Source organism: Gopherus evgoodei, chromosome 9 (assembly GCF_007399415.2).
Source record: "Gopherus evgoodei ecotype Sinaloan lineage chromosome 9, rGopEvg1_v1.p, whole genome shotgun sequence".
Lineage (NCBI taxonomy): Eukaryota > Metazoa > Chordata > Testudines > Testudinidae > Gopherus > Gopherus evgoodei.
This window is the reverse complement of record NC_044330.1, coordinates 86626783-86651478: the sequence shown is the minus strand read 5'-3', so window position 1 is coordinate 86651478 and position 24696 is coordinate 86626783. Positions and strand designations below refer to the sequence as shown.

Below are 24696 nucleotides of genomic sequence, written 5' to 3'. Positions count from 1 at the left end.
TGCATCACTGGGGTCGGTAATACTGTTAGCACAAATGCTGGTCCCACAGCAGGGAGATGCCTGTTGTTGCAAACAGCATAGTAATGGAACAACAGTGTGTGTGGGGGGGGGGGGTCGGGGGGAATATGAAAAAGCACTTCCACTGCAAAAATGTAGTACAAAAATAAAAAAAAATAAACTGGAAAAAAATTATTTAAAGTTCACCCTGGCTCAAAAGCAGCACTGCTAACAATGTATACCCACTCTGAAACTACAGGACTAAACAGAAATATAGTTGCCAGGGGCAAAAAGTATCCTTAAGAAAACGAACAAGGTTAGAAGCCATGGTGGGATGAGACTGCATCTCAGCTACATTAGGCTTTTTTTTTTCTTCGAGGGGGGGATGAGGGGGCTAGATTTTGTTTGTCCTAGAATAACCACCACCACCTATTACTAACATAGTGCTTTTCCTCAGTAGATCTCAAAGCACTTCACAGGTCTTTAATGTATGGAACCTCAGAACACCCCTTGAGGTAGGGAGCATTATTATCCCCATTTACACATGGGGAACTGAGGCACAGCAAGGCTAAGGGATTTGCCCAAGGTCTCCCCATGTCCAAGGCCCAGAGCCCTAGCCACCCTTTGCTCTCAGTAGGATAAACTCAGTCAGCCACCAGCATTTTAAACATGTCGTCATGCTCTGCCAGTATACAATTATACACCCAGTCGTTAGGACATCAGCAGCTATCTGCAGCACTGTCTACAGTAGCAATACACATTGCTACTACTGGGGAAGCTGAACTGATGGCAACAGTATACAAGATGGTTTTAAAAAAAAAATAGCTCCTAGTCTACATCATTATACAAGGCAGGTTTACATATCACAATGGGAGAAAATCCAAGTCCTGTCTGCAGTAAATGGTGGGTACTAATTATCCAAGTTTTTTTTTCCTGTACAGACACACCCAGAATCTCCAAACAAGATCACAGCCCCAGTGAGCAAGTCTACAGTCAGAGACAGGCCCTAACCCACAGTGCTTAAAAACTAAAAACAGACATGATGCCGCAGAGTGGAGATGTATTCCAAGACTTGTGTTAGAGAATCACGTACCTGCAACAACTGACAACTTTCTAGTGCTATAGCAACTTTCCTTCTTTATCTATATAGGCAGGGGGAAAACAGTGTTCACATTGCATGCAGCTTGGCCTTGATTTGGCTGTGAGACAAATTTTTCTGATCATGCTGGCAAGAAGAGAAAGATATTATACAGACACTCCTAACTCAGCAGAGAATCTGCTAGTCAGTGGATCTTTCTACACAGTTACACACCTTCATCTAAGTAGTGGCAAAATGCGAATGACTTTTGCCCAAAGCATTTGCAGAGGATCATGCGGCCCCTAAACGTTTTGACAAAAAAAGTTTAAGGAAAATCCATCATTGACTCTGTTAGCCATGGTGTTTAAAAGCTAACAAAAACCTCCCCCATTCTGCAATTCTACAGACTTGGGAAAATATCACCTCTGGATTCAGGGACATTTATTCCATTAATAGCCACGTGTAATCACCTTGTTGAGTCCCTCTACTTCACGTGGACCGACACCTCTTATAGTATAACTGGCTGCTATCTTTCATTGTGTTGCATCAGAGATTGTTTTCAGTCAATTAAAGAAAACTAATCAGTGGAGGCACATGGTATTTACTCCAGGCTGCCACAATTTGTTTTACCCTGTGCTATTTCTCTGCAAACAAGTTAAACCGGAGACTAAATGCAGAGTCATTCTCTGCAGTAGACAGTATACAGAGCTTTAAGTTGTTAGGGCCAGATCCTGCATTCCCACTGTACTTGGGACTCGCACTGAAACCAGTGGGAGTTTACGATAAGCTAGGATTCACAATCATACCATGACCAATTAATTCTCACAGCTGCCAGCCAGCAGAGTACACCTCTCCCACATTACAAAGGGGAGGTGGTGAATTAAGAGAGACTTGCAGAAGCCACAGAGGGAGGGATTTGGTAGCAGAGTCAGGAATTGAATACAGGAGATCCTGAGAGTACAGATCTGGGAGCCAGAAACACAGCTACTGCTAGTGCTCAGGCAGTTTGTTTGTTTAAAACAAAAATCTATATAATTAGGATAAAAAAAATAAAACAAACACTCAGTGACATATCTCCTACTTTGCCACTATTTTTAAATGCAAGCTTTCATGTGGCTTTAAAGCTTTACAAAGACTAGGAACTACCCTAAGGTTCAAGTCAAATATTTAAAACAGAACTCAGCTCTTTCAGGCACTTATTGTTCTGGGCATCCTGGGCAACATTGGGTTTACTTGAATGCAAGAATAAAATTCCTATTTTTTTCTATTCCTTTGGCGAGGAGCTGGGTGTTTCCTTAGTGGGAACACTGAGAAAATAAAACCCACAATGTTAGGCAGTTAGCAGCAGAGAACTCATGCAAAACTTCCAAGAGAGATTGCAAGCAATGTGTTATCAGATTATCTGTTATCATAAGAGGCATTGTTTCACTCAAGATGTAGTTTCACACAGCAGTAGTTTCTCTTTGCAGGCAGCTTAGCAAAGGTAAATAAATAGTTGAGACAATATTTATAGCCACGAATAGGAACCAACAATATCTGGAATGTAGCAAATATAACAGCACCAGATAGCACAATGGTAATTCTACTACAGCCTTGTCTACACCACTTTAACTATATATACACATACTGTATAATTAAAGAAGTACAACTCACCTACTGTACAGAGAAAAACTGTACCAGAATAAGCACAGTTATACCAATATTATTGCATCCACACTAGAGGTTCTATTTGTATAACTATTTGTTTAAAAATAAAATCCACACACACTCTCACAGTTTAACTATTTATTTTGGTTAAGGGGCTATGTGTAGACGAGGCCTTATGCTGCTAAAATAGATCTCTCCAGTCCCTATGCATAATATGTAGGGCCCTACCAAATTCGCGGTCCATTTTAACCAATTTCATGGTCATAGGATTTTTAAAATCATAAATTTCACAATTTCAGCTATTTAAATCTGAAATTTCATGGTGTTGTAATAGCAGGGGTCCCGAGTCAATGTTCCCTCTATTTTTTTCCATCCACGTGCGGAATGAATTTGTTATGTGTACCATATCGAGGTAATGTGCAGCTGTGCACCACCAGTAGAAACCAAAAACCTAGATTTTTTTTTTTAAGTTACCATAAGGATAATTGCTCCAGCCAGGGCAGGTTAGGCATTTTAGAACTCACTACTCAAAGAATTAAATTTAAATTTAAGAGAGAAATAAAATTATGAAATGCATAGACCAGTCTAAAAAACTAAAATAACACACTTTGAAAGAAGCATTATTGTTGTATGCGTTGGGAAGCAAGTGTGAAACAGTGTGTATGTCTGTGACAGAGAGACACTGCATGTGAGTGAGAGAGACACGTATTGCCCCTTTAAGTACTCTGCCACCACTTTAAGTACTCTGCCCTTTTAAACAGATCCGCACGTGTTACACACAGCAGCAGCTGCCAGCAAGCTCCCTCCATCCTGAGCCATTGTAGGTCCTAAGCCCTGTTGTGGTCTCCTCCGCTGCCCACCCCCCACCCTATGGAGATGGGATATAGGGGCTGGAGGAGACACACCCAGACATCAGCACCTTCCTCCTCCCCAGCACAGCAAGCAGTATTCTCCTGGGAGCAGCTCCAAGGCAGAGGGCAGGAGCAGCACGCTAGTAGGGGGGAAAGACAGCTAAGTGCATGGCACTGGAGAGCCTACTGTGCAGCTTAGAGGGAACTTAGGTCTCGACTCAAAAAGGATGTTTTTTTGGGGGGGGGGCGTTGTCACAAGGCTATTGGGGGGAAAGGGGGTTGCAGCACTGCTACCCTTACTTCTGCACTGCTGCTGGGCAGCAGCACTGCCTTCAGAGCAGTATGGGCTGGCCAGGAGCCCAGCTCTGATGCCAGAGCCACTGCCAGCAGCAGCACAGAAGTGAGGATGGCCTGGGATGGTATTGCCACCCTTACTTCTTCAATGCTGCCTGCAGAGCTGGGCCCTCAGTCAGCAGCTGCCACCCTACTTCTGCACTGCTGCTGGCGGGGTGCTCCCTTCAGAGCAGGGTGCCAGACCAGCAACCGCTACTCTCCGGCCAGCCAGCTCAGAAGACAGTGCAGGAAGTAAGGGGAGCAATACTGTGACCCCCCCCCCAAAATAAACTTTTGACCCTCCTGCAACTCCCTTTTGGGTCAGGACCACCAATTTGAGAAACGCTGGTCTCCCCTGTGAGGTCCGTATAGTGTAAGATAACAGCACACAAAAGACCAGATTTCACAGGGGGAGACCAGATTTCATGGTCCGTGATGCGTTTTTCATGGCCGTGAATTTTAATGTATTATTTTTAGTAATATGACTATGCAGCCACAAACAGACACAACTGTTGCTCCAGTTCTCATTTTTAAAGAAGTGTTTCTAGCCCCGATGTAATCTGATGCAGTGACATCTGCTTGGGTCTGCAACAGCCTGCAATGGTAGTCTGAAGAGCCACGAACTGTTCCCATTTGGAATGGATTACTCTGAAGCCTAATGAGGATACACAGAAATGTCAACATCGTAAAAAGTATCAGAGAGGGTAGCCGTGTTAGTTTGTATCCACAAAAAACCTATGAGGAGTCTGGTGGCACCTTAAAGACTAACTAGATTTATTTGGGCATAAGCTTTCGTGGGTAAAAAACCCACTTCTCCACACATCTGAAGATTTTTTTTTTTATCCACGAAAGCTTATGCCAAATAAGTCTGTTAGTCTTTAAGGTGCCACCAGAACTCCTCATTGTTCTTAACATTGTAAACTATTTCACTGCTGAGCATTTCAGCAGAACATCTGTGTTCCTCTATTGGCTCTGTGTGCATTGCCAAATATCGGAGTGGGATTGCTACTAGCAGTCCAGTTTTTTGGGGAGGGTGGTGAAAATGAGGAATTAAACCCCTTCACCCAAAAAATGACCTTCACACCACCATAAGGGACAAAGATATAGGAAATGCACCCTCTTCTGAGAGCCAAAAGACTTATCTTCCTCCCCCACACCCCAAACTTCAACAAAGTCTGTTATGCACTGTCAGTGCAAATGCCTGCTCACACTAGAAACACTGAGGGCAAAACAAACGGGTATACTGGACTGATTGTACTACACTGGGATGTGACAAGTAGTAACAGGTGGGGGGGAGGCAAAGTTGGAAAGGAGGCGTCAGTGCAATGTACTTCTGGAGTTCATGCCAAATAATTGAAGCTTGTGTATTGCATAGGACATGGAGGAGGAGGTGTGAGAGATTCAGTTTGGTGCTCTACGTAACTCTGTTGCAGAGAGAATCAAAAAAAAGTCACCCCTTCCCGCCATAATCACAAGTACAAGTTCCATTTCACACGCAGTTTTGCTGACACTGCTGGCAAACAAACAGCAGTTTGTAGAGAACAGTACTTACCTACTTATAACATTAGTACTTTGCTTTAGGAAAAAAATGTTGTAGTTGGTGATACCAGCAGATATGAAAATTCTAAAATATGCTGCCATGGTCCCAAAATAAGCTGTCATACATTACCTTTGTTAACAAAAACTCTAAAAGCATCACACAATTAAAGGGTGTCCTGTTGGAAAGCTGCAGTCACAGTGACCTTCCATAACAGAATATCCACCAGGAAAGTTTTAAAAGTGTCAGCACTGAGGCCTAGTCTAAACTGAAGTTTTATACCAGTATAATTATTATCATCACTGAAATTGTTATCCCAATACAACTTCTACTGTGGACAGAACTATACCTGTATAAATGTGCCTTATACACCACTACCTCGATATAACGCCACCCGATATAACATGAATTTGTATATAACGCGGTAAAACAGTGCTCTGGGACGCAGGGCTGTATGCTCTGGCAGATCAAAGCAAGTTCAACATAACACAGTTTCACCTATAACGCGGTATGATTTTTGGCTCCCAAGGACAGTGTTATATTGAGGTAGAGGTGTACTAGTACAGCTTATTCTGCTTTCCTTACAGGAGTGAGCTATACCTGGATAGGGCACCTTTACACTGGTACAACTATGGCCACATGGGGCGGGGGTGTACTTCTTTAATCTGTAGTGGTACAGTTACACAGCAGTACTACGATTGTAGTTAGCCAGACCTTGCCCACCAGAACCCTAAGTGTACTTTTTGGACAGATATTTTGTCATTATAAAAACAAGCATTTTGATTGATAAAAATGGGATATAACAGGTGTCTCAAAAAAGGTCCTGGGACTCCAAGACATCTTGTGAAGAACCAGTTAAAACGGAGATACATGGTGACTTTAAGAAGGTCCACTAGCCTTATCTGTACTATTTTCCCCACCTCACAGAGTGTGTTACAAAAATCTACACTGGGACAGAAAGAATGGACTGTATCACTTAAGGAATGGGACACAGAACCTTACACTCCAGTCAGTTCAGCCTAGATTTTGGTTGTGATGGAAATAGGACCCAGGTGTAGTGACCAATGGCGAATGTCTTCAGTTGGTGAGTTTCTGTCCAACTCCCAGGAAACAGGCATTCATATCAAAAGCCATCATCACTATCTGCATCTTTGTCTGAAACCAAGTCTAGCAGGGAGGCCAGAGATTGAATCAGCTGGGTGACTGAACTCCTCAAATCCCTAGGAGGAAGCGCTACATGTGGGAGGCAAGTCCTTGGGTGGGGTTGTAGTACAGCTTTCTTCCCATTGTGTCTAATGTGTAAACAGAGGAAGTCAATCAAAACAGCTGTCAATCCAGCAACTTTCCAAGCTCTAAATTTGCTTTTGTCACCAACTTCTGTTCCTCACTTAAGAGTCTCTCCCTCCCCTTTCAGGAAAAAAAAAACTATTTCATGTTTCACAGTGTTTGAGCATCAGAAGGATGGAATTGGAGCAAACTGACACTGATGTGTAGAGGAATAAGGCACTGGGAAGCAGGCATGATCTGGCCATCAACTACATTCCTGCTCCAGCTCTGAGCTACTCTGAAAGAGAAACACATTCGGGGGGATGGAATGCGAGTTAAAAAAAACCTGGTGTGGAGGGGAAAGCCAGCTAAGCACTGACCTGGTAAAGTGTCATGCAAAGGAACTTTAACATGGAACAACTTTATTTACTTTCAGAGGCAGCCAAAAAGGATGTCCATCCTCACAACTGATTTTATCTATCTACCATGACACCCACCACCTGGGTGAAGGTGAAAGGAGAACATCCATGCACCAATGGAACACAGTAGTGGAAGAAAGAAAGAAATATCTGAAGAAACAGCTCAGCCAAATCTCAAGTCAGATGTTCTCCTCACACATGCTTAGGTCATTATTATCACAGCTACAAGAATTGATAGTAAGCATATTACTACAGAAGTTGCACTTTAAAAGAAACTGAATATTTTTGCAAGCAGGGTGTAAAAATAACAGCTTCTCCTGGAGAACTCCCAGCGCCTCCATTAGTCTGCTACAGAATTAGAAAGCAGATTCCTCCTACGTATGCATTCCTCTGCCTCTCCCTATTTGAAACCGTGTATGTACAGCTTTGTTTGTGTTCTTTGCTATTAAGCAGGGGACCAACTTAAGTCTGACAACTGTCTCTCCTTCCCTTCATATCTGGCAAGTGTTTTACTCATTTACACAAAGAAAAAAGTCAGAAAATAATTACTACAATAAAAGCAAGAAAACGTTAAGTTTCCAACCAAAACCACAGATCTAAAGACCCAACACTGGGGACGACTGGATCCAAAATGTGCTACTTGGGTCCCTTTAATAATAAACTGAAATTCAAACATCAATGACTTAAATATTTCAATGCTTACTCAGGCTAAAACGATGACAGACAGGCTTTAAGAATATGATTAAGTCCATAACCTATCAGGTATAAAAACAGGATAAACAAAGGAAGCTGGATGCAGTTAATATGCACTGGTTTTGCTATGCAATTTGTTTAAAGGTTCTATATATCGGTTGTTGTGGACAGTGGGTTTCTGCTGGACTCAGTGCTATTTGGGTCTGAATTCAGTGTTGTATGCCAGTCTGAAGCACCAGTTGAGAGGTTTGATGAGGGATATGTCCCAAAGAAGTTTGGTGGCAGGTTTGACTGCAACAACAAAACCTATTGCAGTATTCTTTTCCTACCCACCTGACTTTCAGCAAGGCCTTCTGCCCGCCTTAATCTTTCACCTTGGCATTAAAAGGGGAGCAATAAGAAATTTGGCTGAGGACAAGCAAAGCCATTTACAGTCAAATCTCTTCAGTGCACAAGCTGAAAGTATTGCACAAGCAGCCTTCTGTTTACAAGGGGTTCTGTGAATGGCTAGGTCAGATGATGACCAGCAAAGATGTGCAGTATCTATGGGCTCAATTAAATTCAACACAGTCTCCTTTTCAATAATCAGAACAGCTCATGTGATTCGCAGAACCCCGATAAAGTCTAAAAGAGCTTCCCATCCAACCCCAGAATCCCCCTACATGCAATGCCAGGAATTTTGGGGGCAAAAAATGATTCAAGTCATTCAAAAAAAAAAATTCGAACGCATTTTTGTTTGACATTCACATAAACATCTCCCTGTGGGGTTTGTCAAATTTTGCTACATTGTGCTAGAACATGAGAACTAGCCACATCTCTTCACATGGTCCAAGCTAAGCAAAATACAACAAATAGCATAAGCGGTGAAGGAGTTAATTTGCTTTAAGAGAGTTTGTATCAATTAATGCCATAGGTAAAGCATTTTAATGTATTATTTTTAGTAAGCCAGGATCAGGAAAATAACCTCTACTCACACACAATGACAAACTGAAAGATAATCTTGTTACCATGCTAAACTGGGAGGTAGATGTTTACAGAAGCAGGAAGCCATCAGTGATTTAGATTTCTCAGTAGCTGAAGACACAAAGCTTCTGTGTTCCACCCTTACATATCAAATACCAGCAATTTAGAGCACTCAGGGATCAACTGGTTTGAGCCTTGTGCGGGGAGGAGCAGTGAAGGGGAGACAGGAGAGGGAACTAGAACTCTGATCATCAGTGGTTTTATTTCAGTAGAAACCCTTGAGAAACGCAAAGTTTACACAGCAGAGGGCAATAAACCATCTCTCACATTAACAGTGCCTATTCCTTATTCTGATGACACCATGCAGAGATACCCACCGAGCCAGAGCTATCTGGGGACAGGCAGAGACCACCCACCTGTCTTCCTGATTCTGTTGATTCCCTCCCGGGAAGAGGGATTACAGGTGAAAATAAACAGAGCAGACACAAGCACCCAGTTACCCAGGCGTGTGTTGGTGCTGGTGCAGAGGCGGCAGCAGGGGTGTGAGACACCAGCTGCTCCAACAAATCAACCACAACGAAGCTGCACAGCTCCGGGCCTACAAGACGATGGGGGGGGGGGGAGCCCTCCCTGCATCCCTGAGACAGCTGGCTCTGCAGCCCCTGCAAAGTGGGGCTGCTGCCCAAGCAGCCTCTCCCATGCCCCCCAAGCTAACCCAGCAGACAGCGCGCCGGGCCTGCCCCAGCCCACCCTAGCCGTGCGCTCACACAAAAGGGAGCCAGCAAATCGCCGCTCGGACACCTGAGCTTGAGGGCCACGGGCACAGACAGCGCACGGTGCATCGCCCCGGGAGGGAGGGAGGGAGCGGCCGGCCGCCCAGCCCGCCCAGCGGGAGGGACAGACGGACACAGCCACCCGCCCCGCTCCACATGCAGCCCGGTGACATGACTGCGGCAGGAAGGTGCAGCCCAGGCTCCTCCTGCTGGTGCTGCGAGCGCGCCCCACTTACCGAGCGCCGGCCGGGCTCCCCCGCCTCTGCCCCGGGCAGCGCACCCGTCCCCGCCGCGGCAGGAAGTTCCCAGCCTGTGCATTGTCCGCGCTCTTCCCCCGGCGCCCGCAGCCTCGGCCTGTCGCCCGCCCCGCCCCGCACGGCAGCCGGGGGCAGGGCCGCCGTGCAAGTGACAGGCTGGGGAGCCAGTGACGCGCGGCTAAGGAGGGGCCAGCCAGCGGGCTCAGCTCTGGCTCGGGCTCCGATTTCCCTTCCCGATCCCCGCCGGGCTTGGCGGCGGGGTGGCTGCTCTTCAGCCGCGGAGTGAGCTCCCCGGGAGCTGGCTCGGCAGTCACCGCCGTTCAGTGGCAGGGAGGGGTGAAGGGAGCTGGTGGGAAAGAAAGGTTCCCGGCTAGAGCCACCTCGCTCGAAGCGATGGGGCTAAATGCTAATGAATAAAATCCAGGTATTTCTCTCTCCTGTCACGCGAATTAGTTGCCCTAGGCGAGTGTTTCTGCGGACTCCTTTTAAAGCCCAGCAGAAAGTGTGGTGGTCGGTGCCGTGTGATTCAAAGCAGCAGTATACAACGCTGTGTTTGCCTGCTGTCCCACCACCAGGACCTAGGGGGAGAGTCAGCAGTAGAACCTAGGTGTCCTTACTCCAGGTGCCCCGATCTAAAGTGCTTTTCATTTCAAAAGACCTCCAAGTGCTTCATAAGCTGTAGACACAGAGCACCACTTTAATACTGCCACTGCTGGGTGGAATGCGAGTACAACCGCTGGAGGGAGAGTTTGATCAAAAGAGGATATGGGGTCCACTAGTGGTTAGTTAGGGAAAACTGGAGTGGGACACCTAGATTCTGTTCTTGACTCTGTCACAACCACATGGGATTATGGTGTGACTTTAGGCAAACCATGTAACCTCAATTTGCCAGAGTATCTACCACACATGACTGTGGTACAGTTTAATTAATAAATGTTTGTAATGTGGCTTGAATTCCTTGGATGAAGCAGGCTGTATATAAATGCAATATTATTATTTTTAACACAAAAGCAAACCTGCCTCTTACAAATCTGCCTCCCAGGATCTTTAATGTCCAAAGCCCCAACTCTTAACATATACGTGCTTTACTATGATTTACTCACAGTAGTAAAGTTAAGCATGTACATGTACATAAGTGTTTGTAGGATCATGGCCCACAACTATATGTGCTTTAGTGTAGGGCCACGTCTTCAAATACAAAACCTAGCACAATGGGGCCTTGATCTTGACTGATGCCTCCAGATACTACTAAAATATAAAAAAATTAATAATAATCCAAGCAGATAGGACCTTGGTTTTGAAGTTTCCTCTGACAGACATGCCTACAGTAGACTGCATGGAGCTCCATTTATCTTTTTGGGATCAATGAACAGCTGACTTCAGGATCTGAACAAATATGTAAGATTTGCTATCAAATATATAGCATGTTAGTGACGTAGAGTAGTTCATTGTAACTGCATCCATCTACAGGGTATGTCTATACTACAGGATTATTCCCATTTACAGAAACTGTTTTTTAAAACAGATTGTAAAAAGTCGAGTGCACGCAGCCACACTAAGCACATTAATTCGGCAGTGTGTGTCCTTGTACCAAGGCTAGCGTCAATTTCTGGAGCATTGCACTGTGGGTAGCTATATCATAGTTCCTGCAGTCTCCCCTGCCCATTGGAATTCTGGGTTGAGATCCCAATGCGTGATGGGGCCAAAACAGGGTTGCGGGTGATTCTGGGTAAATGTCATCACTCAATCCTTCCTCCATGAAAGCAACGGCAGACAATCATTTCGCGCCCTTTTTCCCTGGACTTGCCCTGGCAGACGCCATAGCATGGCAACCATGGAGCCCGTTAGCCTTTTGTCACTGTCACCGTTTGTGTACTGGATGCTGCTGACGACGCGGTACTGCAGTGCTATACAGCAGCATTCATTCTCCTTTGCAAGGTAGCAGAGATGGTTACCAGCCTATATCACCGTCTGCATTTGAAAATTGGTGATGATGGTTATCAATCCTTTTGTACCGTCTGCTGCTGTCATGGGTGCTCCTGGCTGGCCTTGCTGAGGTCGGCCAGTGGCACATGGACAAAAATGGGAATGACTCCCAGGTCATTCCCTTCTTTATGTTTTGTCTAAAAATAGAGTCAGTCCTGCCTAGAATATGGGGCAAGTCTATTAGAGAACCAGAGAGCACAGCCGCTCTGGGTCAGAGCCCCAGATATCCCACAGAAATGATGAGCTGCATGCCAATTCTAGGGGGTGCCCCTGCAACAACCGCACCCGTTGCTTCCCTCCTCCCACACTCCTTCTGGGCTACCGTGGCAGTGTCCTCCCATTTGTGTGATGAAGTAATAAAGAATGCAGGAATAAGAAACACTGACTTTTTAGTGAGATAAAATGAGGGGGAGGTAGCCTCCAGCTGCTATGATAGTCCAGGCAGTACAGAATCTTCACTAGACATGAAAGGGGGGGTGTGAGGAGCGCAGCCTCCCGCTGCTATGAAAGTCCAGGCAGTACAGAATCTTCATTAGATATGAAGGGGAGGGGGTGAGGCGTTAGCCACCAGTTGCTATAATGAGGACGGTTTTCAATACTTTTGTACCGTCTGCCAGGATTGACGCGGAGTCATTCCCATTTTTGTTCCAGGCCACCCCTGGCCGACCTCACCGAGGCCAGCCAGGAGCACACATGGGATGATGAGGACGGTTTCCAAGCCTTTTGTACCATCTGCCATCAGGAAAGGAAGGGAGGGGATGCTGCTGTTCAGCGCCGCAGCACCACGTCTACCAGCAGCATGTAGTAGACATATGGTGACATTGAAAAAAGGTGAGAAATGATTTTTTTCTCTTTTCTTTCATGGGGGGGAGGAGGGTAAATTGACGACATATACCCTGAACCACCCAGGGACAATGCTTTGACCCTTCAGGCATTGGGAGCTCAGCCAAGAATGCAAATGCTTTTCGGAGACTGCGGGGACTGTGGGATAGCTGGAATTCTCAGTCTCCCCTCCCTCCATCCATGAGCGTCCATTGATTCTTTGGCTTTCCGTTACACTTGTCATGGAGCACTGTGTTGAGTCCCTGCTGTGACTTCTGTCTGGAGATTTTTTCAAATGCTTTGTCATTTCGTCTTCTGGAACGGAGCTCTGATAGAACAGATTTGTCTCCCATAAAGCAATAGATCCAGTATCTCCCATACAGTCCATGCTGATCAGCACTCCACGCTGGGCAAACAGGAAATGAAATTCAAAAGTTCATGGGGCTTTTCCTGTCTACCTGGCCAGTGCATCCGACTCCAGATTGCTGTCCAGAGCGGTTACAATGGTGCACTGTGGGATAGCTCCCGGAGGCCAATACCATCGAATTGCGGCCACACTAACCCTAATCCAAAATGGCAATACTGATTTGAGCGCTACTCCCCTTGTCGGGGAGGAGTACAGATATTGAAATAAAGGGCTTCGTTGTGTGGATGGGTGCAGGGTTACTTTGGTTTAACACTGCTAAATTCAGTATAAACGCGTAGTGTAGACTAGGCCACAGATACCTTGCTTGTCATTGGTGAGCGAACCCAGAACCTTCAGCACCAAAGGCACAAGCCCTGCCAGTTGGGAAGGAGGAATAACATCTTATTCTATACATCACCCTGATGTGTAGAAGTCTGAGGCTAGCCACCCAGGGGAGCATATAGTACACTGGTTTACTGCACATTACCATATCCCCCTATAATCATTCACACAGGCAACTATAAGAGCCTGCTACAGTTAAACATTGTAGAGGAGTTGTGCTTTTAATGCTGAAGATACTTGACAATATGTTTAGATTAATAGATGTCATAGATTTTTAAGGCAAAAAAATTATGATCTTTTCTGAATTCCTGTGTAACACATGCATGAAGCCCATGTGTTACACTGTTTGAGCTAGAGCTATCTTTTAGAAAGATGTTCCATCTTGATGTAAGTTCTTTAAGTAATGGAGACTCCACCCAGTCCCTAGGTAATTTTTTCCAATGATTAATTACAATCACTATAAAAAACTGCCCCTTATTTCTAGCCTGAATTTGTCTGGCTTCAGCGTCCAATTAGTGGATCTTGTTATGCCTTTTTCTGCAATAGTAAATAACTGTCTACTATTAGAAATCTCTTCCTCATATTGGTACTTGTAGACTGATCAAGCCACTTTTTAACCTTCTTTTGGATAAGCTAAATAGATTGAGATTCTTAACTTTCTCACTCCAGCCATGTTTCCCTGACCTTGAATCACTATTGTAACTCTTTTTGAACCCTTTTGCAATTTTTTTATAACATCCTCTTGGAAGTGTGGGCTCCAGAACTTGATACAGTATTCTAATAATGGTCTCACTGATGCCATATAAAGAGGAAATACCACCTCCCCACTACTTGATATCCCATTTATACATCTAAGGATCTGTTAGCTATCATAGCTACAACATGGCACTGGGAGCTCATGTTCAACTGGTGATTCTACCTAACCTCTGGAAGTGAGGTATGAACATAGAATAATTTCCCCAGGAATATGGTAGCAGGCCCCATCCCTTGGGCTGTTTAAAACTGCACTGGGAAACACAGGGGACAATCCAACTTTGGACATTGAGGTTAAGAACTTGCTGGAACCTGTCAGGCTTTTTTCCATTTCCAGCTTTTGTGATTACAGAACAATCCTCACCCCTTATAACTTTTGATGGGGCCTATGATGCACAAGGTTTGGAGTCTGAGGACTTCAGAATAGTGATTCCTGCCTCCTTGAAAGAGAAGATTCAAGACATGATTCTCAGTGGTTAAACATGCATGACCAAAAGCAAGAGGGGGGACAGAGTGGAGAGTCATTCCTGTTATACACCTATGCACATTTTACTTTAGATCTGAATTTGGGGCATTGCAGGCACCTGAATCTCCATGCCGACGGTCCCCCCCTAGTTAAATCCAGAGTCTAATATAAGAGGTATATTTTGTATCACCCTGATACTGAAAAGTCTTCCAAGGTGCTTTCATGCCTTTCCTTGCACAAATGTATCAGTTTTGGACGAAATTGTTTTCAGTATTTCTGACTCTTGTGACTTTACAGGAGACTGGCAATATTGGTGTTTTTCGTAAAGCCCAGCTCCTGAATTCAAGTGATTATGTGAGACTCTCAGCCATAGGCGCTGACATTCCTGGGTGCTGTGGGGCTGGAAGCATCCATGGGGAAAAGTTAGCAGGTGCTCTGCACCCACCAGCAGCCAAGCTCCCCCTGCCCCCACTTCCTCCTCACCTCATCCTCCTCCCCCCGAGAGTGCCGCACCCCCACTTCTCCCCCTCCGTCCCAGTGCTTCACCGCCCCACACCAACAGCTGTTTGGTGGCACTTAGGACTTCTTGGAGACAGTGGGAGGAGCGGGCATGCAGCACGCTCAGGGGAGGATGCAGAGAAGAGGCAGGGTGGGGCGGGGACTATGGGTGGAAAGGGTGGAATGGGGTGGGGCAAGGGTGTTGTAGGGGCAAGGCCGGGGGGTGGGCGAGCACCCACTGGGCAGAGGGGAAGTCGGGAGCCCTATGCTCTCAGCTTTCATTTAAAAGAAAAGAAGCAAAATAGATTGTCTCTAGCTCTTATAGTTGCAAAGCAACACTTGAAAACATGAACCCTAAAAATTCAAAAACCATTAAAGCAAACAAAAGAACTCAAATCATATTATTTTTAAACTATCATTATTCGGGGGACCTGACTCATGAGTTTGAACAGATGAGGTTGGCAACACTATAGCCATCTGACAGCTCTTCAGGGATGTATGTGCAATGAGTTAGTGAGTCTAAAAACCAGTTCTTTGTGGACAAGTGACACTTCACAATTATAATGAGTTGTCTTCCTGTTTGACAGTCTCAGTAGACAGGTCAAATACTGAAAAGTTCCATGGATAATGAACTCCGCTCCCCAACCCTAGAAGTGGTCCCTTCAAGTCATGGCTCAGGCACATTGTCAGGGCAGGGTGTGAGAATTTTGAATGGCTGTTGTCAGTGCTGTATACATCTTGTGGCTAAATAGGAATGAATCGCTCTGTTTATTCCCAAGAGCTATACAGCACAGGCAGTGGCTGTACAACTTCTACATTCTGTTGTTGTCCACTCCACCAGCCAAGGCCCAAATGTGAACATGACACATGACAAAGATTCAGAATGAGGACACAGCAAATTATTTTTGCAAGAAATATAAAATACAGTGAAACACCTTCTCTCGGTGTAAATAACACTTTCATAACTTCAGTGTCATGATTCTCTTTTTCTGAAATAAATAAATTTCAACAACAAAAATCAAATTTTATATGGACTGCAGGTAGCTTTGGGACCAAAATGAGGGACATTTGAGAGGCATGTCACCAATCCACAATAGTCACTCTTTGGAGAGGATGGATGGGCCACTGGTTAGGGTGTAACCTGGGCAGATCTGGAGTCAATTCCCTGCCCTGCCACAGACTTCCCATGTGACCTTGACAAGTCATTTGTTCTCTGTGCCTCAATTTCCCATTTGTAAAATGGGATTTTCCTATTTCCCTTCCTCACAAAAGTGTTGACAGTGGCCTTGTCTTCACTGCTGGAAAGAGGGGATTTTTTTTTGCCTCCATAATTAATGTGTGTGGTAAAAACACAGTGGAGGTCCCAAAATGTATTAGGTAAGGCAGTGGTATGGTGCTGATGCCAACTAGTTTACCTTGTGGTAAACTAATATGCCTTGTTTTCCACTGGGGTTTCACCTCGGATAGTTCATGTGCATTAGTACCCTGAGATAACTGATACAAAAGGTGTGTTTTTAAGACAAGACCTGAGAGATGCTCAGACACTATGGCGATGGGAGCCATACAAGTACCTGAAATAAATGTGAAATACAATTAAATCAACATAAATACAAAAATAAAATACTTTAATGGGGCAAAAATCACTCATGAACCCCGACTAAAAATGTACAAAAAAAAATGCAGCCTGTTTCTTAGCTTCTAATGAAAATGTAAATAGTAATGAAGGGTTGCTTTGCCTAGCTAGTCACATTAGTGGGAAGATTGTATTGTTATGTTCTCCTTTAAAGTAGGAGACACGACTCAGAACTAAGAAAGATTGAATAAATGATTTGAAATCATTCTATTTCCATTAACCATGCCCATTTTACCTGCCTCCACCTATTACTGTTTTAAGATATCATTTGCTTCATAACCATAGTTATGTTCTGTAGATTAACTGTTTATAATTTAGTGTTTTCCTGCTGAAGCTGAATTACAGCTCAAATTCCTGGGTTAGTAATCTTAAAGCAGTTTCTGGGCTTAGTTCTGCCCAGCTGAACATCACTTCTCCTCCTCCTTTAGTTGTACAATCATGTTGGTTTTATGATTCCGGGACCTTCATTTTCATAGAGTACAGCAGTTTGTTCCAATACTCCAGAATCACAAACTAGCTAGGGAACAAGTCAGCAAGATAGAGGGACAAGAGAAAATTGTTCTTGATTAGCTTTGGAAGGCCACCTAGTGGTTTTAGTTGGGTAACACCAAAGGACTCTGATGGAATCAAAGCACTTACAGCCATTTTTGCTGAGTGGTTGTTTGTAGGCTTAGTTCTGTGCTCCAGCTGGTTTTGATGTTTGTGCTCAAGAACAGAACTTTCAAAACCTGCTGCAAAGTCCCCAAAGTATCCAAACTCCACTCATCAAAAGGATATTTACCAAGCTGCTGAGTTCTCATTGCTATTGTACTTTATGTCTTCATCGTTTGTTATGTGTTGCCACACCAGACTCTGAGTCCCTTTGCAGTGAGGGAGCCCTTTAAAAATAAAATGTATTATTAACAATCCTTAAGTATCAAAACAAACACGCTTTCTCAACCAATAATACATCACAGATTGATTTTTCCAGGTTCAAATCATCCAGTTCCACATTACCAGACCTGTAAAATTTCCACCCACTTCCTTAGAGCTTTTTAGTCATTAAAGAAATGCTCTGTCAATATTTCCCTGGAAAAAAATGATGTGAAGGATGTAAATGGACACAAACTGTCACTGCCAACTTAGTCCTAGCAGCTTTTCACAAAAGCTAAGATCAAAAGAGAACTTTATTTGATTGTTTTGAGCCAATCGAGAGTGCAGTTTTACAAATACAAAATCCTTCACAGTGCTTATCAATCCAGAATATCACAGCACCAAGAAATGAAACAGACTATCACTGATTTTTCCTGTCAAAGCTGAGAGAAAAGTAAAGAGATGCACAAATGATGAAAATACGCTAGCTGGAGTCCTTAGATTTTTCCATTTTAATAATCTACTCTGCTATTGGTAACATAGGAAAGGAAATGTTTATTTACAATAAATCATTTTAAAGTGAATGTTGTTCGTTTGCAAAAAAAACAAGCCAATCTATATGGACAAGTACAGATCATGGTTAGGAAGATGTCACTGAGGAGGTCATTTGCCATCAGCTTTTTGACTAAGTCTTTTTTCCAAATTATAAAGATTTTATGTCATTATGGTAACTTTAAGGCTATTTTATTGCATATCTCTCATTTGTTGCAAACCCACCTAATCTTCTAATTTTCCACAGGTGTAATCAAAGGCGCATAGAGGCGGCGGGGACAAGGAGAGGGAGTGTGGGAAAGATCTAGGGGATGCAATAAGCAAGTAAAGCTGAGTTGGTGTGTGGACATAGTGTCTGAGAGCTGCTGAACTTCATAAACGAGCTGGAGGCTGGGCACAGTCATGGAGAAGCATGAACCAGAAATTTGTACACAAGGACGGAAGATAAAATATTAAAATGGCTCCATCCAAAGCACAGGAAGAGACCCTCCTGGAGATGCAACTTGCCATCCACTTTGCTTGGAGTAACATTAGTATTTGATTTCCCTAGTTAATTTTTTAAAAAGAAGATTAAGACATCATGTTTTTTACTGATTTCACTCTACACCTTCACACTTGCACAGCTGAGACTGTGTGGGTCTCCCTAGTGAAAATGTAACACACAACCATGCTCGTTAAAACTATTGGTTGTATTAACATCAGTATGATCTAATCTATCTTCATATGGTATTGATATCATGCCTGTCAAGCTGTTATGTAAGCCCCACAGTATGCATTAAATGATTCCATAGTTTCATAGTATAATAGTAATATAACACCTGGATCTTTTATAGCACTTTTCATCAGTGGATCGCAAAGTGCTTTACCAAGGTGGTAAGTATCATTATCACCATTTGTACAGATGGGGAAATGGAGGCACATAGCAGTGGAATGACTTGTTCAAGGCCACCCAGCAGGTCACTGGCAAATCTGAGGACAGGATCCAGATCTGCTCAGTACCTGTCAGTGTCTGTCCACTAGGCCACACTCTCTCCAGTATTGTTATAATACTGTTATTGTTATTATTAGTTTCAATTATTTGTAACTCTATATATAATGTAAATTTTACTACTTGTGCATAAAGCTGATTTTGCAGCTCTTCTATTTGTTTTCATGAGTCTAGAGACCAACCTTTAGTGGTGACTTAGAAACCTAGAAGGTCCCAACTTGTAAAGTTCAGCAATTTTGAGTTATGTCCATACAACTTTAAAAAAAAAAATTTACTGTCTTTGCAGCAGAAAAAGGCTATTTTATTCACTACCATACAATTCAAAATAATTTACTCAAACTCCCCAACCAAATTCACTTTTGGCTAAGACTAAACATAGAAAATTTCAGGTCAACATTTTTTATTTGGAAAGTTCTGCTCACACAGACCAGAGGGGCTAGAATACTTTCTGGGGTTTTACACTTGCCTGTCCCTGTACAATCTGAGGGCCAACAAAAGTCTGAAGGAAATCAGAGCACTAGATCCTCAGCTGCTGTAGATTGGCCCATGGTAGTCAACAGAGGAACGTTGACATACAGTAACTCCTCACTTCAAGTTGTCCCGGTTAACATTGTTTCATTGTTATGTTGCTGATCAATTAGGGAACATGCTCGTTTAAAGTTGTGCAATGCTCCCTTCTAACGTCGTTTGGCAGCCGCCTGCTTTGTCCACTGCTTGCAGGAAGAGCAGCTGTCATAGTACAATTCCCCACTCTGAACCTTAGCGTCCAAAGATGGGGTACCAGCATGAATTCCTCTAAGCTCAATTACCAGCTTAGAACCTGTAGCGCTGCCACCAACCAGGAATTCCAGTGCCTGGTACACTGGTCCCCACAAAACCTTGCCCAGGGACCCCCAGACCCAGACCCTCTGGATCTTAACACAAGGAAAGTAAACCCTTTCCCTCACCATTGCCTCTCCCAGGCTTCCCTCCCTGGGTTACCCTGGAAGATCACTGTGTGATTCAAACTCCTTGAATCTAAAACAGAGAGGAAAATGTACCTTCCCCCCTCCTTCTCTTTCCCCCTCCCAGACTCTTCTGAGAGAAAGTAATCCTGGCACAGAGAGAAATCAGCCTCTCTCCCCCTCTTCCCTCCTTTCTCCCCACCAGTTCCCTGTGAATCCAGACCCAGTCCCCTGGGGTCTCACCAGAATAAAACACAACTAGGTTCTTAAACAAGAAAAGCTTTTAATTAAAGAAAGAAAAAACAGTAAAATTATCTTTGTAAATTTAAGATGGAATATGTTACAGGGTCTTTCAGCTATAGACACCAGGAATACCCTCCCAGCTTAAGGATACAAATACAAATTAAAATCCTTTCAGCAAAATACAAATTTGAGCTCCTTCCAGCAAAATACACATTTGCAAATAAAGAAAACAAACATAAGCCTAACTCGCTTTATCTATCTAGTACTTACTATTCTGAATCTATAAGAACCAGTATCAGGGAGATTGGAGAGAAACCTGGTTGCACGTCTGGTCCCTCTGAGCCCCCAGAGTGAACAACAACCAAAACTAACAGCACAGCCAAAAAACTTCCCTCCCTCAAGATTTGAAAGTATCCTGTCCTCTGATTGGTCCTCTGGTCAGGTGACAGCCAGGTTTACTGTTCTTGTTAACCCTTTCCAGGCAAAAGAGATATGAAGCAGGTTTGTTCTATTAACTCTTACTTATCTGTTTATGACAGCAGCCCATTGCAGTTAGCTGAAGGGGGCTTGGAACCAGGGTGGACTGGCAGCCCCCCTACCCTATCAGCTCCCCGCTCCCCTAAATTCCCTGTGCTGCAGCCACCCAGCAGGCTAGCAATCAGCAGTTCAGCTGTCCCTCCCCCAATGCCATGTGCTGCTCCTGCCCTCTGCCTTGGAGCTGCTCCCAGAGACTCCTGCTTGCAGGGGGAGAAGAAGGGGGCTAATGTCAGGGTGTCCTTCTCCCCTCTGCTCCTGCACCTCACTTACCCCTTCTCCATATAGAGCAGGGAGGGGACATGGTCGGAGAGAGACAGAGAAAGCCTGGGGCAGCTGCTGCTGTCTCAACTTCCTGATCCAACTTAAAAAGACAATGCACTTAAGAGTGGGTTAGCTTGCTTAAAGGGGCAGTGCGCATCTCCCTCTCTCACACGCACAAGGTGTGTGTCTGTCTCTGTCTGCTATGCTGTCTCCCCTCCCTCGTGTTTGTGCTGCCTTGTGTGAGAGGCTACATTAACAACAACGTGTTAACCCTTGAGGGCTCAGACGAGTGCTAGTTCATCATTTAGCGGTAAGGCATCCCCTGGGAAATATCCCTCCCTCTTCCACCCTCTAACTTCACCACCTCAACCAACCTTCACAATCATCATAGCTGTGAACAGTATTAAATTGTTTCTTAAAAACATACACTGTGTGTATATCTATATAATATATAGTATTTTGTCTGGTAAAAAAGTTTCCCTGGAACCTAACCCCCCCCATTTCACTAATTCTTATGGGGAAATTGGATTCACTTAACATCATTTCACTTAAAGTCACATTTTTCAGGAACATAACGACCACGTGATGTGAGACATTACTGTACACTAAGGATCTGACTCTCAGTGTCTGCTGATGCTTATTTCAGTGCAAAAAAGGGACAAAGCACAGCCACCAAGCATGATGCTAGGTTGAGTATTAACTATGCAAGTACCTGATGTGCAGCATGTGACTGCAAATTACTTCTTTCTATCTCCTCACCTGTAGCATTGTCCCAGAGATAGCAAAACACAACAAGATACTCTCAGCCCCCGATTCTAAAAGGTATATAGGCTCCTAACTTCCATCTTGCAAGGTCCAAATCTTCAAACTACCTGGCTACCTCAAATATTATTGCTAAGGGTCTGCTGTCCCCTCTGCAGGAAAACCCTGGATGTGAGAAAGGAAATGCAATGAGTTCCTACTAGCAAAGTTTTCTTAAAATTGTCCTATAAGTGGGATTGGACTCCCTTCTCCCCAAGGACATAAGCAGGGGTTTGACCCATTAAGGCCACAGGTCTCTTACCATCTACTGAGGGCCTGTGCCTCCTCGCTAACCTCCCAACCGACTTTCTTTTCTTTTTCCTTACTGCTCCTGAAACCACCACCACCTTCTTCATCAGGAGAAAGAGCTGTCGCTGGACACTGGTTCAGACCCCACAAAGTAATACTGACAAGGTCAGCATTATCTTTTGCTGGGACACCCTATGGAGTTGAGGAGATAGAACAAAGTACAAGACCAGACAGAAGCTTCTATACAGGTGAAATGAGTCTTGATCTGCAGACGCATCGGGGACGATCCACCCTAGGGCATTGAGAAGAATGGGCAATTGCTAGTATGTGCTACTAACCATGTAATTACAAAGTGACCACAAGTTTAAAAATCCCCACTGTAAAATTAATCTTCCAAGGACATCAGTAGGTATACTCACTGAGGCCTGGTCCACACTACACAGTTAAATCGATTTAAACAGCGTTAAATCGATTTAACTCTGTACCCATCCACACTACAAGGCACTTTTAATCGATTTTAAGGGCTCTTAAAATCGATTTCTGTACTCCTCCCCAACGAGAGGAGTAACCCTAAAATCAATATTACTATAACGATTTAGGGTTAGTGTGGACGGAAATCAAAGTTATTGGTCTCATTCTTTAATGTAGCTACCCAGAGTGCACCGCTCCGGAAATCGATGGTAGCCTAGGACCATGGATGCACACCACCGAATTAATGTGCCCTAGTGTGGACGCATAAAATCGATTTTATAGTATCAGTTTTATAAAACCGGTTTTAGTCATTTCGATTTTATGCTGCAGTGTAGACGTAGCCTCAGACTGAGATAACTCAATTCACAGTCTGAATAGCATTATTGCCCTCAATGACACCAATATATCACCAAGCCTATCAGAAGACTTAGCATCACAAAAGGATCACCATGCAGTTTGTGAGCAGTGTGACAGTGTTACCTGCCACCAGCAGGCTGCCAAGAAACACGTCTCAGTAGGAATTTGTTTGGCCTTACCAGCAAGTTGAAAGATACGGCTGCTGGGTTTCTCCTCCAGCACTGGCAGCAATTGGTATTAACAGAGTACAGAATATGCACTCATCTATTTTAGTGGCTCTTTATGATGGCATGGCTGGGATTGGTTTACAGTGTGCAAAGAAAACAAATGGCAAATGGCACAGTATTTAAGACCAGGACTTCAGTGTACAAACAAACTGAAGCCAGTAACTAGGTGAATAAGTTATATCTTAAGTCATTACCTCACTACTCAAGAACAGACTGCTTCATAAAATCTAAAAATGGGCAAGGCCTATTAAGACCATCCAGCCCATATCCTGGACAACACACAATTGTTCCTTACAGTATATTTTCTAGTTGTTGTTTTTTGTGTCCAGTCTAATTTTAAGTATGCCTAGCTAGGAGGTTCCTATTGTTTCCCCTCGGAGATCCTTTCACAGCCTAATAGATGTTGAGTAATAGATTCCATAACCCTTGAAATAACAATTAGATTGTAAGCCTATAAATAATGCAAAACTTTGTTCTGTTCCTGTCTGTGTTTTGCAAACAAATATAATCTTACTGAAGCCCACACCAGAGGGACATTTTGCATAATATTTCAGTAAAGACTAGGAGCAAGTGAAATTTGTTTATATCTTACAGAAAACACAACTCAGGGAAACTGAAGAGAGCTGCTATACATCCTGAGGATCTGATGGCATCATAAACCACTCTTGCAGTTACACGGTGTCTTGAGCTTTCCATTGTATCTATCTTAGCCAGTACTTAATTAACAGTGAGGTTTGGGATACAAATATAATACAACACGAACATAAGAGATATCTTGCCAAATCTGGACACAGAATAAAAGCCCTAAAAGTCAAGACATTAAACTGCCAGGTAAGTGCACAAGCATCTGGCTGTGAATGGAGAACAGTGACACCTTGTGGTTCTGAATCCTGCAGATTTGGCAGCAGTGTTCTGTCATACTTTATACCACCTGAGCAATAATATTTGTATTAAAACAAAGCACCACATTTCCGAAACCCATTCATTCTTCAGCTCTTTGCTACTATGTGCATGATGTGCCACATATAGCATGCACCTCTGAAGGGTTAAATACTGTTTCGCTGTACATATTTAAAGGCAGCAATACAAAATCAAATGTATAGCAACCACCTGCTGTTTGCAACATCTGTTAAGAGTGTAATGGGTATCTGCATATAATACCAGTTTTGAGCATTTACCTATTTAACACATTTCCAATAGCATCATTCACCTTCCCCACAGGAGGAACCAACCAGGCAACTTTCACTTATTTAGCTTATAAAGCAGTTAGGAAATCACCTCCTCACAACATTTTGCAACAATAATTTCTAACTCAGACCTCTGGGAACTGTTGTTGTTAGTTCATGCACCAGGGAGGGTACAGTTTGAGGCTAAGAAGTCCTCAGTGTTTGATTACACACACGGCAGAGCTGGAAGCCTCATGAAGTAGGGCAGATGATAGAGCTTACAACCAAACTACTTAGACTGTAAGATCTTTGGGGTAGGGATTTTGTG

At 43.8% G+C, this 24696-nt stretch overlaps 1 protein-coding gene across 3 annotated transcripts in view; it reads right to left on the bottom strand.

The window, feature by feature from the left end:
* Window positions 1-24696, bottom strand: part of MTMR8 (myotubularin related protein 8) — a 164475-nt gene that overhangs the window by 83346 nt on the left and 56433 nt on the right. For 2 of the 3 annotated variants that reach the window (XM_030576357.1, XM_030576358.1), the window contains exon 1: window positions 9794-9889. The exons of the other annotated variant lie outside the window; for it this stretch is intronic. The gene's annotated coding sequence lies outside the window, so the exon portion shown is untranslated. Of the gene's footprint in view, window positions 1-9793; window positions 9890-24696 lie in introns of those variants that run through there. 3 annotated transcript variants of the gene reach the window in all.